Genomic DNA, 15344 nt, shown 5'->3' with positions numbered 1-15344 from the left:
AACAAAGCAAATCAAATGCATCATCCCCCCAGACTTAAACTTTTCATTGTCCCAATGAAAACTAAAAACAATGTGGAGGAGATTTTAAGAGAAGTTACCAAGTGATGAGCTCCAAATGGTTGACATTCATGTTTTTAAAGATACTCCTCCATCCAATACTCACATTCCTCCACAACTTTGAATTCTACAACACTAAGATAGACAAGAAAAATTAAGTAGAGGATACATGTTTATTATAAAGAGAGAACTAAAGACATAAAAGAAAATAAGGAAAATGAACTTGGGTTGCCTCCCAAGAAGCGCTTGTTTAAGGTCATTAGCTCGACCACCTCATTAGATTCATCTAAATCTTGCTCTTGGAGGGGTAAGATATTTTAGAACCCTCCTACCAAGGGCTCTTATTATGGAGGGAGCTTTCATCAAAGGAGCTACAAAGTAAAGTATAACTCTCTCCATCTTCGTCTTCTTGGAAATTTTTTCAGGTGGTCGAAGACGGTTCAAATTGAGCTTCCAATTATTGGCCCATGTGAAATCTGCACATCCAAAAGAAAAACAAATCTCCCACAAGCATGTTATATAGTATAGAGCTAGAACCATATCAAGATAAGATGAATAAGTAATAAAAACTGAATCACATCCAACAAAGTCAATTATAGGTACCTCCATAAAGTTTTCCAAAAGATCACAAGAAATACTAACCTTACTTTGCTGAGAAATACCTGAAATTTCTAAACATGTAGATGTGACTTCCTCTGAATCAAATGATGGTTCTGGCTCTAGCTCAGGTGTTGATGATATCAATGATGGTGATTCTTGAGACTCTGCTAGCTCTGCATAAGTCCCTACACATTGTTCCACAACATGATCAATTCTTAAAACCTCTAAGGGTTGTCTTGACAAAGGTGGTGATCCTTGAGATGCTGCTTCCACAACACAGCTCCCTACACATTCTTCCATATCATCATCATCAACACATACATCAAAAAATAAACCAACATCTATGTCCTCAATAGGAGAATCAATAACGAGAGAATCAATAACTTCACTTGCAGTTTTAAGTTGATCTACCACATCACATTCATCATCTGAAAATTCAATGTCACTATAACACCTTATAAAATTTTGAGGTAGATCTGAAAACTTATTTACCACTACATTATCAATAAAATCCTCATCTGAAAAATCTTCATCTTTATATATATTCAAAAATCTGCACTCAACCATATTAGTGTCACAGGATTTGCCAAAATCTTTATTTTCATTGACCCCCACTAACCTTTGTGGAAAAGGAACCCTTAGTGAAGGTCTTGGGAAAGACTGAACTTCCTTTTTCCTAAATTTCCTTTGAGCTTTTGGAGGAGATCCAACTTGCTTATCTAATGTTGGTGTGATTAATCGTTGAGGGAAAGGTACTTCTGGCCTTTGGGAACTTCCTAGAGAAATGGAATTGAGTTCTTGTGATCTTCTATTATTCTTATCCTCAATTCTAAACATGTCATTCTTCAGAAGTTCTTCATAATTTTTGCCACTTCTCAACCCAACATCATCACACTTTTCATTGGATCTTGACTGTGTAGGAGGGGGATCTTCTTTAAACCATTTTGAAACAATACTATCAAGCTTTGCCCCCAAATGTTTGAACTCCTCACTCTGTGACTTGTGAATTTCAACATTTTTAGGTGGTTGAATTTCATTTTGTTCGACAGGCTCTCTTACATTTATGGCTTGCACTTCTTGAATATCTGAGGGAAATTCCATCCAACTTTTGTTCGACCATTCATGGAGGTTCAATGTCACTTGATCAATTAACGAATAAGCTTCATCTACACTTTTGTCCATAAAAGAACCTCCAGCTGATGAATCCAATAAAGTCTTATCTGAGAAAGAAATTCCCCCATAGAATATGTGCAAAATCAACCATTTTTCAAAACCATGATGAGGGCACTGTCTTTGAAGACTCTTGAATCTATCCCATGCTTCAAATAATGATTCTCCATATGCCCGAGCAAAATTATTACTCATATAATATATACACCTCTACTTGGAAAAAATGATTCAGAAATTGCTTCTCCAATTGTTCCCAACTTGTGATGCTTTGAGAATATAGCCAAGTCCTTGCTTTATCCTTGATACTAAAAGGAAATGTCATCAATCGAACTGCATCTGCCGATACTCCTTCACATTTCACCAAATCACAAATCTCTAAAATGTTTCAAGATATAAGGACTACTTTACTTTCTCCTCCAATTTTGACCTTGTATCATGAAAATTATCTGGTCTAGTTGGAAACTTTACTCATTTGCATGACGGAGATAAAAATCTTGCAGAAAAGGGTGTAGAAAAATTTCTCATGGGCCTGCTTGACATGTTAGTGCTCATGGATATTCAAGGAGAAAAAGAAAATTATCAAGAATAAAAAATAAGAAATAAAATGCAATATGAAAAGCAAGAAAGCAAATGCAGAATTTAAATTGCAAGAAAGAAAATGCATAATGAAAACAAGAAAGAAAAGATAAAAGGAAAAAGAAAAATGTCTAGAATAATTCATATGCTAAAGATTGCAAGATATGTTTACAAAAGAAAAGAAGAAAGAAACTAGATCAAAAGAGAAAATAAAGAAAAGTTAGATTAGAGTGTTAAGAATCAAGAATGCAAAGTTAGATTTAGAGTTAGAATTGCATCAAAAAGAATTGTCAAGAATGTTATTCAAGAAAAGAAAAGCTTATAGAAACAGAATTCTAAAGTTACAACTATGAAAATGTAAAGAAAGAAAGAAAAGTTATGTTTAGTCTAACTTAATTGATAATTCCTAATGTTATAGCGCAATCCCCGGCAACGGCGCCAAAAATTTGTCACGCACCGCAAGTGTACGGAAATGTCGCAAGTAATATAAAAGATTATCGTATCCACAGGGACTGGAATAAGCACTAGAAATGTCTCAATGCGAATTAGCTAAACATCTATCCAATTGTTTCGAATGCAAAGTGAAGGTAAACAAATCTAATATTAAAAATCAACAAACAAGAGTTTAGTGTTTTGGGTTATGATAAAGGGAGATTCTAGGAGTTTCGGTTTCTTTGTAGGATTTCTCGAATGTAAATGGTTCACCAATTCTTATCCCTCAATTGCCAAACATGTAGAAAGTTGTCGGTTCTCTCTTGCAATAGACAACCGGCTAAGGACTGAGAAATGTATCTAAATAGGATTAATTAGACATGAACCTATGTTGTCCTTACACAGAAGTGCACCTATTACTATGCCTTCCTCGGATATCACCATAAAAGCCCACGACTTATTAATCTATCTAGATACAAGAAACTAATCACAAAATCCATCCTACTCTCTTGAATATTCCTATTTCCTCTTCAAGATTGTCTCTCAAACGTCCTTACACGGGCTTGCACCTGTCACGTGGATCCCTCGGATGATCGAGTGAAAGTTTATCTTTACAAAGTCCATAAGAAATCTAAACAATTAATCAAGAATGAGAATTAAGCACGAATCACCATTAATCATTCAAGATCTAATTGATACAAGCAAGATAATGTCATTGAAACAAGAAAATGGCAAGTCCATAAGAAATTACATCAATCCATCATACAAATACTCCCTTCATCCTAGAATACAAGATCTACTCCATGAATCGAGGAAGAAAACCCGAAGAAATAGAGAATACAAGCATTTCTTAAATCCCCAATCCAAGAAACCAAGAAAAGGGGGAAAGAGAAAACTTATCTACGCGGATCCAATCCTCGCTCCGGAGTCGAAATCGTCAAGAACTACCCTTGAATCAGAAATCCTCCCAAGATTGGGAGGAAACCACCAAATCTTGCCTTCTCCCAAAGGAGATCCCTTCCAATTCATGTAGGAAGGTTTAAATAGAGAGGATCGAATCTCCGGGCACGACACTGCACACCTCTGACGTCCACCACTCGCCAACGTACTGCACCGGCTTACGTGCCACTGTAGTGCCTCTCGCGCCTCCTGACTACGACGGCCGTGTGGTGCACACAGCCACCCTGCTCTTGAAAATCCACACTGGTGGTGCACATGGCCACCATCCGTCTTCGAAACTCCACATGGCTAGAGATCTACATCTGCATGTCCTGCATGGAAACCTCACACCGTGTACACTGCATGGTCACCTTGCATGGCCCTTGACACCCCTTGCTCATTTGTTCATAGCTCTAAATTGTAATGCTTCATTTCAGCGTCTTTACACCATCAAGATGGGGTTTTATATGGTTGAAGTCTTCATCTAAGTTGCAGATCTTGAAGTTATCTACAACCCGGTATAAAGAACAGCCCAAATCTCCACCGAGCACAAAGTTATGGCCTTTTTAGTTTTAGTCTGGGTCAGAAAACCTCACACGGCCGTGTGAGGTTCACACGGCCTTCAAACGGCCATGTGAAGTTCACACGGCCCCAACATGACCCCTACACGGCCTTAACACTCCCATGTGAGTTCTACACGGCCAGAACATGAAGAAAACATAGTTTTGCATGCCCATGTCACTCTGGAAGCTCTAGACTTCATTTAAACTCTGTTTTTACTCCAAAAAAACATCCTGTCAATCAAAATAAACAAAGAGTAGATCTCCGAACAGAATATAATGAAAGTATGATATTCTAATGAAATAGGGTGCAATAAACATAGATTATGCCAATGAAATACAAGTAGATGTGCGTCAAAGTATGCATAAAAGAGTATATAATCTACGCACATCAATATTCCACGCTCCCCTTCAATCCTTGAGGTGGAGGCCTCATCATCTTCATCCTCATGCACATGAAATAAGGAATATATTCCTTTGACTTTGTCTTCGTGCTCTCTAGAGGATGACCCTTCTTCTTCTTCTTTCGATGTTGAGCATCTCTCAACTTTGGACTCCTCCTCTTCTTGATCCAATGAGTTACCCTCTTTGGATTCTTCCTGATTTTGTATAGTGGAGGGATCTTTATGCATTCTTGCTAATTTGCTCCAAAGCTCCTTGGCATCTTTGAATTATCTTATCTTGCTCAAGATGTTACTAGGCAATAGATTAACCAATAGCTTGGTCACTTTATCATTAGCCTCACATCTTTGGATTTGCTTCTTACTCCATTTATTTTGCTTGATAAGCTGGCCTTTATTATTTGTTGGAGCTTCAAAGCTTTCTATTAGAGCAAACCATTGCACTATCTCAATCATGAAAAAATTTTCAATCTTCGATTTTCAAAGATCGAAACTTGTTGATGTGAATGGTGGAGACATCCTTGTGTCATATCTGAGTCCATCTTGGAAATCCATCTTGAACTTGGGCTTTTGAAATTTTTGACTTGATGAAATTGTTGCTTCAACTTCTTCTTCCTCTAACTTGTTGCCCTTCCGGCGAAGAGTAACTTGGCTCTGATACCACTTGTTGGGACACTTTGGAGCTAGAGAGGGGTGAATAGCTTCTCGCGTTTCATCGATGATGATATTGCAGTAGATAAAACTTGATACAAAAGCACCCCAAGGCTAACAAGAGAATTTACTTAATATCTACCTCAAGAAGAAGTCACTAATCCAAGGATCTTGTTCTCACTCACACATCCACTAAGAATATGTTGGGGTTGCAAGGTTGCAAACATAGTCCCATATTGGAAACACATGGGAAAGATCATGGGTTTATAAGAGAAAGATATCTCCATTGGCATGAGGCCTTTTGGGGAGAGCCCAAGAGCAAAACCATGAGGGCTTAGGCCCAAAATGGACAATATCATGCAATTGTGGAGATATCTAAATTCTTATCGATCCTACAATTGGTATCAGAGCCCGGACTGCCAGAAGGTTTAACCGCCGACTGTGCACAAGAGCTATGGTCTGATTGAGCCATGTGGGTACAATATTGACCTCAAACAAAGAAAGTGGAGGCTCCTATGTTCGGATCAAGAGGACCAGACACCGGGCAGGAAGTCCTAGTTGCGGCTAGGCAAGGAAGTCCTAGTAGGTCGGGTGGACCGAGGGGCAGGAAGTCCTAGTAGGTCGGGTGGACCGAGGGGCAGGAAGACCTGGTGGGTCGAGGATCAGACGTGGGAAACCTATGGTCCTTTGTTTGAGGGGGGGATTGTTGGGGTTGCAAGGTTGCAAACATAGTCCCATATTGGAAACACATGGGAAAGATCATGGGTTTATAAGAGAAAAGATATCTCCCATGAGGGCTTAGGCCCAAAGTGGACAATATCATGCAATTGTGGAGATATCTAAATTCTTATCGATCCTACAGAATACACTCCTTTTTGGAAACACTTTGGAGGTAGAGAAATCTCGTACAAGACTCTAAATACAACAAGAGGAAGAAAGAAGCAAATACAAAGAAAATATTACAAGATTTACACAAACAAAACTGTAACTAGCTTTTTTTTCTTGTTTGGGAATGCCTCTTGACCTTGGAAGTGCAGTAACACTTGTCTCCAAGAAGCTTCAAGAACTGGCGAATTCGGTGAAGAGAGTGGAGAAGCAAAGTTGTAAGCGATGTGTCAGAACAATGTACCCGAAAACCTTTTATCTGGCACAACAGCTTTTCCAATCGTAATCGATTACTCCAATCGATTGTGCATGCATGATCGACTAGCCTAATCGATTAGGCATGCTTCTATTCACGAGAGAATAGCTTGTAAGCGATTAAGCTTCCTTGCTTAATTGCTTACCAAACTCTTTGTGTATTCGTGAAATCCAAGCTTAATAGAATGTCGTAATCGATTAAGCATTCATAATTAATTGACCTAATCAATTATGAACCTCTCTGTACACTTTGTGAAACCTACTTAATCGATTACCTTAATCGATTCAGCTTTGGTAATCGACTAACCTAGTCAATTACCAAGCCCTAACTTCTAAATCTAAGTCTAGGGATCCTTTACCCAGCATCTAGTCAACTGTAACCTGTTGGGACTTCTCATTGCCTAGCATCGGTCAACCTTGACCTGCTGGGACTTTTTTACCAAGTGTTCGATCATACCGTTGACCTACTTGGACTTCCAATCACCAGTGTCCAATCAACCTTAACCCACCTAGATTTCTACTACTTGATTTCACTCACCAGGACTTCCTCACTGCCTAGTTTCACTCACTAGGGCTTTTCACTTAGCTTCATTCACCAAGATTTTTCTTCTGCCTTGCTTCATTCACTAGGGCTTTCCACCTGGCCTCAATAACCAGGATTTTCCTTCTGCCTAGCTTTACTCATTAGAGCTTTCCACACTAGGTGTCCGGTCAACACTGACCCACTTGGATTTTCTTCTTCTACCAACCTTTCCACACCAGGTTGTTGGTTGCTACTCGGAATATCGTACTGGTTCCCCTGTACAAAATTTTTGTACAAGTCCCGAACCTTTCCTAATATCCTATTGTGTTCTTTAGAAATTAAACTTGGAATCGCAAACAGAACTTAACATTATTGATTCCAAGTTCAACTTATTTGTTCTTAGAGATTTAGACTTGGATTGCAAATGATGCTTAACATTATTAATCCAAATCCACCCATGTTACAAAGTTGATTAAATATTTATTTCAAAAATCGGCTTCCAGGTTAAACATGGCAAGGCACTAGGCCTTCTTGGGTATGAGATCATCCACCACTTCCTAGACAAAGCCTTTAAATGAAATTCAATATTTAATCTCCTTATAGTAACCCTAGGTTTAACCACTAAGAACAATCAAATCACAAGATTGAAAAAAAAAGAAACACAAAATCGAAACATAAATTTGATTGCCTAGAATCATTAACCTCTTGTGTTTGGTATTTCAAAATCCATACGAAGAAAACTAGTATGATGCGGAATAAAATTACTAGTTATACCTTTCTTTGTAAGCAACAACCTCTTGATCTTCTATTGTATTCCTCTCCTTCTCTTGGACGTCGTGTGGGTGATGATCTACCAAGAAGAAATCCACCAAAGCCTTCCTTGCTTCCAAGTTTGACACCACATGCTCAAGGGATGCTAGAAAGCAATGTCTCCTTTCTCTACTTCTTCACCTCAAAGCAACCAGCCACCAAGAGCTCCAAGAGATGATGCCACCGACAAAGAAGAAGAGAAGAGAGTTGAACCACATAAACACATATAGAAGATTGGTTATAGAATATTATGTCTCATGAAGTAATCCTCTTTTTATAACCTTGGTAGATCATAAAAAGAGTAAATAATCATAACTCTCCTTCCTTTTATTCCTCTCTCGGTCGACCTAACATGTTTAAAATTAAACAAAAAGATTTCATTAAAATCTCTTTTGATTTATTTATTTGGCTAAAATAAAAAGATATCTTTTAAAATTAATTTTGGAAATCCTTTTGATATATAAAAGATATAAAACTTTTGTAGTAAATTTTTATCAAAAATTTTAAATTTGTAATTATTTTATGCATAAAAAAATTTATAAGGATTTTAATCATATTTCTTTAATTTAATTAAAATTTAATCAATATTTAATTAAATTTTAATTAAAATCTTTTAAAATATGTGATAAAAACATAAAAGATTTAATTTATTTTAATAAAGTTCCTCTTCCCTTCACATAGTTGGCCTTGATTTAAGCAGGGCATTCTAAGCTAGCCTTTTCGGCCGCGCAGCTTGGGCTCCAAGCGAGGATAGGGGTCGACCCTAGCATGGGCTAAGAGGCTAGCTGCTTTGGGTGGATATAAGGCTTTATATAAGAGGCTACAATAGGGACCCGAGAGAAGGAATTGATTAAGGTCTCCCAATGAAGCGCGTTCTCCATGTTCTTCAACCACAAGTTCATCAATAATAACTCATACCACTAAAGAGCTCTCATTGAATTACCGCACCAATCCCAAATTACATTTTGGGCTCCTTCTTATTATGAGTGTGTTAGTCTCCTTGTATTTAAGATATCGAATGTCTATTAATTAAATGAGTTCTGAACCTCACATAATTAACGTCTACCAAGAGTAGTACCACTCAACCTTATTGTCATGTCGGATTAAGTCCTATGGGGTTTTTACATCAATCCTTATGACTCCTCTTGGGGACATCATCAACCTAGATCGCTAGGACACAGTTCCTTCTATAATCAACAACACACACTATAAATAATATTATTTCCCTCTCATCTTTCTTGATTTATCGAATTAAATCTCACCCAGATGATAAATTAAAAATAATAAATACTAAATATATGTGTTTGTTATTATTATCGGAATTAAGACACACACTTCCATAATAACAGAGGTCTTGTTCTTTTATACAACAAGATCAAAAGAAACTACCTCAATGGTCCCGCTATCGATACAGGTGTACTAGTGTAATTTTATAGTCAAGATAAACTAATATCAAATTACACTATGACTATTTCAATGGTTTGTTCCTATCCATCTTATGAGCTATTTATAACTTATAAGGAACTGATAACATGATCTTCTGTGTGTGACACCACACACCATGTTATCTACAATATAAATTAATTGAACAACTACACTTAGCATATAAATATAGACATTTGACCAATGTGATTCTTTATTTCAAAATAAATGTTTACAAAAAGCTAGACTTTTAGTATACACTCTAACACTTTTTTACCAAGTGTCTGATCATACCTTTGACCTACTTGGACTTTCAATCACCAGTATCCGGTCAACCTTAACCCACCTAGATTTCTATTGCTTGATTTCATTTACCAGGACTTCCTCACTACCTAGCTTCACTCACTAGGGTTTTTCACTTAGATTCATTCACCAGGATTGTAAAATACCGAAAATAGGCGAATATTAATAAGGGAATTTTTCAGAATTTTTGGAAATTTTTCGGGAATTTTTCGGAACTCGTATGGACGAGTTTACGGGAATAAAACTGGGCCCCGGAAAAGCCTGTTTAGGCTACCCATTTAAGCGAGGAAAAGTTTGTTTTTTCTTTTATTTCTTTTCTTTATTTGTTTTTCTTTTCCTCCGATTTCTCTTTGTCGTCGTTTCCCTCTTCCCCTGCCGAAGCTCTTGCGCGCTCGAGCCTCCAGTCTATGCCCTAGCCATCCCCGACGCCGCCATCCAAGCCCTAGCGTCGGCCGAGCCGCCCTCCCGATTTTGCCTCCTCGCCGAGCGACGGCGCCGATCGCCAGCCACACCTCCCCTGTGCCTTAGCTTGTGTTCACCACCGTGTCCTCTTGCGCTGCTGCCTGCCTCAACCCCTTTTCTGCCGCGCCGACCTCCGATCACCGTCAACGCTGAGCCTTAGACCCGGCTAGCCGCGGCACCCTTTCTGCTTCGACTTCCTCCCCACGGCAAAGCACCCCGGCAGAGCACCACTTCTCCCCTTACTATGTCGTTCCCTAGTTTAGGTTCGGCCGAGCCCTTCCTCTGTGTCCTAGGTTCCTGTTGAGGTAAGATTGGGTTATTGTTGATATATTTGTAATCTCTATCGTGACTTCATCTTGAAACTGAATCATAGGGAAGGATTTACAGCAGGTTGTTGTGTGTTGTGCATCAACATTCAGGGGCTGGATTTCCGGTGCAAAGCACGGCTGCGAACCGAGGTAAGGGGGTAGAGACCTGATATGTTTTGTAGTTAGACGATCATGTATAGCTTGATCAGAGGTATGAATTGAATTAGGTATAATTTGGATTTAATTTAGGCAGGTCGAGGAGGTTGGTTTAGGGTTTTGCCCTAAATAGTTTTAAGAATTTTGTTTAACTATTTATGTAAATTGTAGCTAAATAAAATATATTTATTTATATGTGACTCAGGGTTGTGACGCGAGACGAGTATCTCGACGTCGAAATTGGACCGGATACGATCCTTTCTTATTGGAGGTGGGTACTTTGACTTATGTCTTTTGATATGCATAATAATGTGTTTAACATATAGCATGATTGTGTTTTCCATTTGTTTTGGTTGGTCACTACATGATCTATTACATGTTTGCTTGTTTACTCGTTATGCACTGTGTGTTATTATTTACCTGATCATACCTGCTTTATAGGTAGTGACACAACCATATGATACATTATGTTCAGGACCTAGGGTTTATTTGATACCCTATCTGTTTGTGTACCTTCCATCTGATACATTGACTTGTGGTACACCTTTTATTTATGTATGGATCTTGCTATGCTATTCATGATATTGCCATGTTTAGTGTCATGCATCATCTTGCATGATTGCATGCTGTGCGATTGTATGCTCCATTATTGTTGAGTGCATCGCCAGTTACATATATTTGTACACACCACCACTCAGGGGTTAGTGGTATATCAGATAGGTGTGTGACAGTTTTGCCGTTTGGCTCCGTTGGTCTGGTGACTCAGCGTGGTAGCAAGCAGACAGTTCCGCTCTGTTTGGCTCCGTTGGTTTAGTGTAGCAGCGTTGTAGCCGGTAGGCAATTGGAGTATGTGTGTACTCCGACAACATCCCGTCCACTCGGTCACTCATCAGGGGCAGTGATGTCAGAGTGCACGGTTGTCACAGCTCTACTCACTCGGACTCACCATTGTGTGTGAGATGGCCGATTGGCGTCAAGGGTGACCATGTCATTGGCATCATATGCATGATGCATTTATTGTTTGTGTTTGTTGCATTTACTTGTTGCATTTATATGGATGCATATGATTGACATGCATACAGGATTATGACACCCTCGGTTTGACGAGCCTATTGTCCTGGTTAGTACAATTTTCTCCTATTTTACTTTATTATGCATATCAGTTGTACCTGCTGAGTGTTGGACTCATACCCTCCTCCGTTGATATTTTCAGGTTGAGGCTGTCCGGAGCAGTTCCAGTCGCTAGTCCCCATTGCACGTAGTGCTAGTTCTCTGCTAATCACGAGTTATTATTTTAGTTTTCTCTATCAGACTATATCTTGGTCTTGTAATGTTTTACTTATGGATCTTGTATGGATTCTTATCGTTGATGGATTTTGGTATGATTTGGATATGTTTTACTCCATGCCTGCCTGGACGGCAGAAGAGGTGAGTTTGTCGGATTTGTGTTTTATGAGTGTAGTGGAGTAGGAAAAATTGGATTTGAGCTTTACGAGTGTAGTTGAGTAGGGTTGTTTTCGAGTCATCGTATTACTGTTCTATTTGTTTACTATTAAACTGCGTGGTTGTGTCAACCAGAGGCTGAAATTGATATTAACTGCGTGGTGATTGTTTTATTATTGTTATTATTCCAGTCGCATGTGGCTGAGGTATATGGTGATTGTAGAAAGTTTCAGATTGTCCGCCGTACAGGGAAGATGCTGCCGAAATTTCTTCGGACATGGACTACTCCTCGGCGTGACAAGGATTTTCCTTCTGCCTTGCTTCAGTCACTAGTGCTTTCCACTTGGCTTCAATAACCAGGATTTTCCTTCTGCCTAGCTTTACTCACTAGGGCTTTCCACACCAGGTGTCCGGTCAACACTGACCCACCTGGATTTTCTTCTTCTACCAACCTTCTCGTTGGACTTGCCCTTGCCTAATTTCCAGTTAGGACTTCCCAATCAAGTATCCAGTCAACCTTGACCTACTTGACTATTCTTCTTATCAAACTGGTCAATCCTAGACCATTGGGGGATTATACCAACAATCTTCCTAATCGAACAATTGTAACTACAATCTCAATATATTGTCAAACAACAAGACTCAACCTTGAATCAACTCAAACATAGTCAAAATGGTCAACCTTAACCTAGAAAATTACACCAACACTTTATCTCCTTGAGGACACCTCCAACGAGTCCAAGGCTCCTTCAAGCCTACTCCGAGGTGCCTCTAGACAGCTCTAAGACACCTCAGACATTATTCATCCGAAGTTGATTTTTGCTCCTTTAGTCCTACAAAATACGTTAGTTCAAAAACAAAGTGTACCCAACAAAATAAGGTTACCATAATATAGAAAATCATTATTAATTAGATCCTATTTGTCCATACCAGAATCTAGTCATGGTCTGCAGACCCAACTAGATTTTGGCTGACTGTTAGGTCCCGAAGACTCAACCGGACTTTCTACCAGATATTGGGTCACTTCTTGACGTATCTGGACTTCCCATCAGCTATCAGGTCCAACGGACCTAGCTAAATTTTAGCTTAATGTCAGGTCCTCCCGACCCGTTAAGTTTTGTACAGTTGGTAACAAAGTTAGGTCACACCACATCTAACTTTAATCTATTTATCATTTATCAAAACTTACATTTGACCATTGGTGCTAACTGCACCAACAACTTGTGCAGTCTGAAGTGGAGCATAAAGGGTTGCACACTCGGCTTCTCTATTTGGTTAAACAACACAAAAGGATGGAGATCAGATAATTGAATTGAAAAGCCAGCCAACTCAGTCGGCCTCGTCGAGAGGCCAAGTTGTGTAGGCTTTGAAAGAGACAGACAAGGTAAAGGTTGAGGAGGCAATGACTCAATTGGCAAGGGAGAAGGCTGAGACCAAGATGTAGATGTGATGCAAAAGGGATAAGACACATTCAGACAGGGCTCATGAGCTAAAGTGTGAGCTAATTCAGGCCCAAGTTGCTACACGAGCTTCGAAGGAGATGGCCAAATAGGCCCAAGCTTCACAGGAGTCGGACAAACAAGCCGAAGAGGAGCTACTCTGAGCCCAATACAAGCTGACCTTACAGGAGGTGAAACTGACCACTTTGGAGGGCCAGTAGTTGTAACTTCAATTTGATCTCTGTGCCAAAACCTTGGCTAAGGAAAGATTGGAGCTGCAGTTGGATAAGGAAAAGGGGCAAGGAGTAAAGCTTGCCTCTGAGTTGGAGATTGCCAAGATCATGTCGGTTGACTACCAAGCTTGTGAAGAAAACTGCTAATAAGATCAAAAGAAGGTTTTTTTGGCATCTGAAGATTTCCATGGCCTGCTCAGGCGGAGGACAAACAACATGCTCAAGCACGAACTTGAAGGCATCATCTGCCAATTTATTCGGTCAAAGCTTATTCCGAGGGGGAGCGATCTATTGTTCTTAAACTTGAAGAAAGTCTTGGACTATATGCCCGACCTAGAGAAGGATGACTGACAGTGCTTCCCATCTCTAATGCTGACTCCACTACTAGTTGTATTTTTTTTTACAGTAATCTTTGTGTTGCTTCTGTTTTAAAATTTAGAAGTAAAATTATGTATTTTTCCAGTCATATCATGTTTCATGTGTTGAATGTGTACCTTCATTGTGTTTCTAAGTGATGCGCGGGTGAGGTAGTGACTGAGGTGATGATCTTTCCAAAAGAGTTTAAGTAAGGAACGACTGATCCCATGATTAATCAACCTAATTGTCTTCCTTTAACATGTTTACACCGAGGGATGTTAAGTAGTGGATGATACAACCGAAGGTCATTGAAAAAGAAGCGCTCAGCTCGTTATGGGATGAAGTCTCTAACTTGAGATTAAGCGTCTCCACTTGTGGTAGGGCTAAGTCATTAGGCCAAGGATAAGAATCCAAGTATGTCATAAGACTGGGTTGTTAGTGCGGGGCTTGGAGTTCTAGGTATGTCATAAGGCCAAGTCACTAGCGCGGAGCTAGGAGTTAGGGCTTGTCATAGGATTGAGTCGCTAGCATGAGGTTAGTAAATAGTAATTTTTGGGTCCCCTGTAAGGCTAATTCCATGCTAGTTTTAACTAATTCCACGCGATTGAATTTAGCTAATTCCATGCTAATTCCAAGTAATTCCACGCTAGTTCCACGCAATTGAATTTAGCTAATTCCACCGTAGTTCCACACAATTGAATTTAACTAATTCCATGCTAATTGATGATTTTTTTTAATTCCACGCTAATTCCACGCAATTGAATTTAATTCCACGCTAATTGAAGAGAATTTAGGTTTTTAATTTCGTTGCTAATTATATTTCCGTTGATGATTTTTTTTAGTGGTGGACGTCTAAAATTCCACGCAATATTATTTTTTTTTGTTTCCTTCGTTTTTTGCAATTTATATAAGAACGGCACTGCTATTAGACAGCGTCAGAATTAAATAACCATTCTTGATCTTTCTACCGAAGTTTAAAATCTATTGGAGACCACCAAAACATCCTCATTAATGCATGCACCATTTTTTCCCCTAGATATAATTAAGGTAGCGTTAGGCCTACACTTAGATATAATGAACTATTTTATTATATTCTTCCCCGTATTTAATGTATTTACTACCGGACATCTCTTTAATTAATTAGTTTTTAATTAGGCCATATTAATAGGAAATGGATTCTAATGACCATTCTACCAAACTTGTAAATTATATTGGAGACCACCAAAACATCCTGATTAATGCATGCACCATTTTTTTCCCTTAATATTAATGTGAACAATAATTAAGGTAGCGTATGGCCTACATTTAGACATAATGAACCTTTTTATTCTTCCCCATATTTAATGTATTTACTACCAGACA

At 38.9% G+C, this 15344-nt stretch overlaps 1 non-coding gene across 1 annotated transcript; it reads left to right on the top strand.

The window, feature by feature from the left end:
* Positions 1-1927: 1927 nt before the first annotated feature.
* LOC122039219 lies at positions 1928-2029 on the top strand. The gene has a single exon (XR_006128096.1). It is a non-coding gene; the product is annotated as a small nucleolar RNA R71 (small nucleolar RNA).
* The last annotated feature ends 13315 nt before the right edge of the window (positions 2030-15344 follow it).

Source organism: Zingiber officinale, chromosome 1A (genome assembly GCF_018446385.1).
Source record: "Zingiber officinale cultivar Zhangliang chromosome 1A, Zo_v1.1, whole genome shotgun sequence".
Classification (NCBI taxonomy): Eukaryota; Viridiplantae; Streptophyta; class Magnoliopsida; order Zingiberales; family Zingiberaceae; genus Zingiber; species Zingiber officinale.
This window is presented reverse-complemented; position numbering and strand designations above follow the sequence as displayed.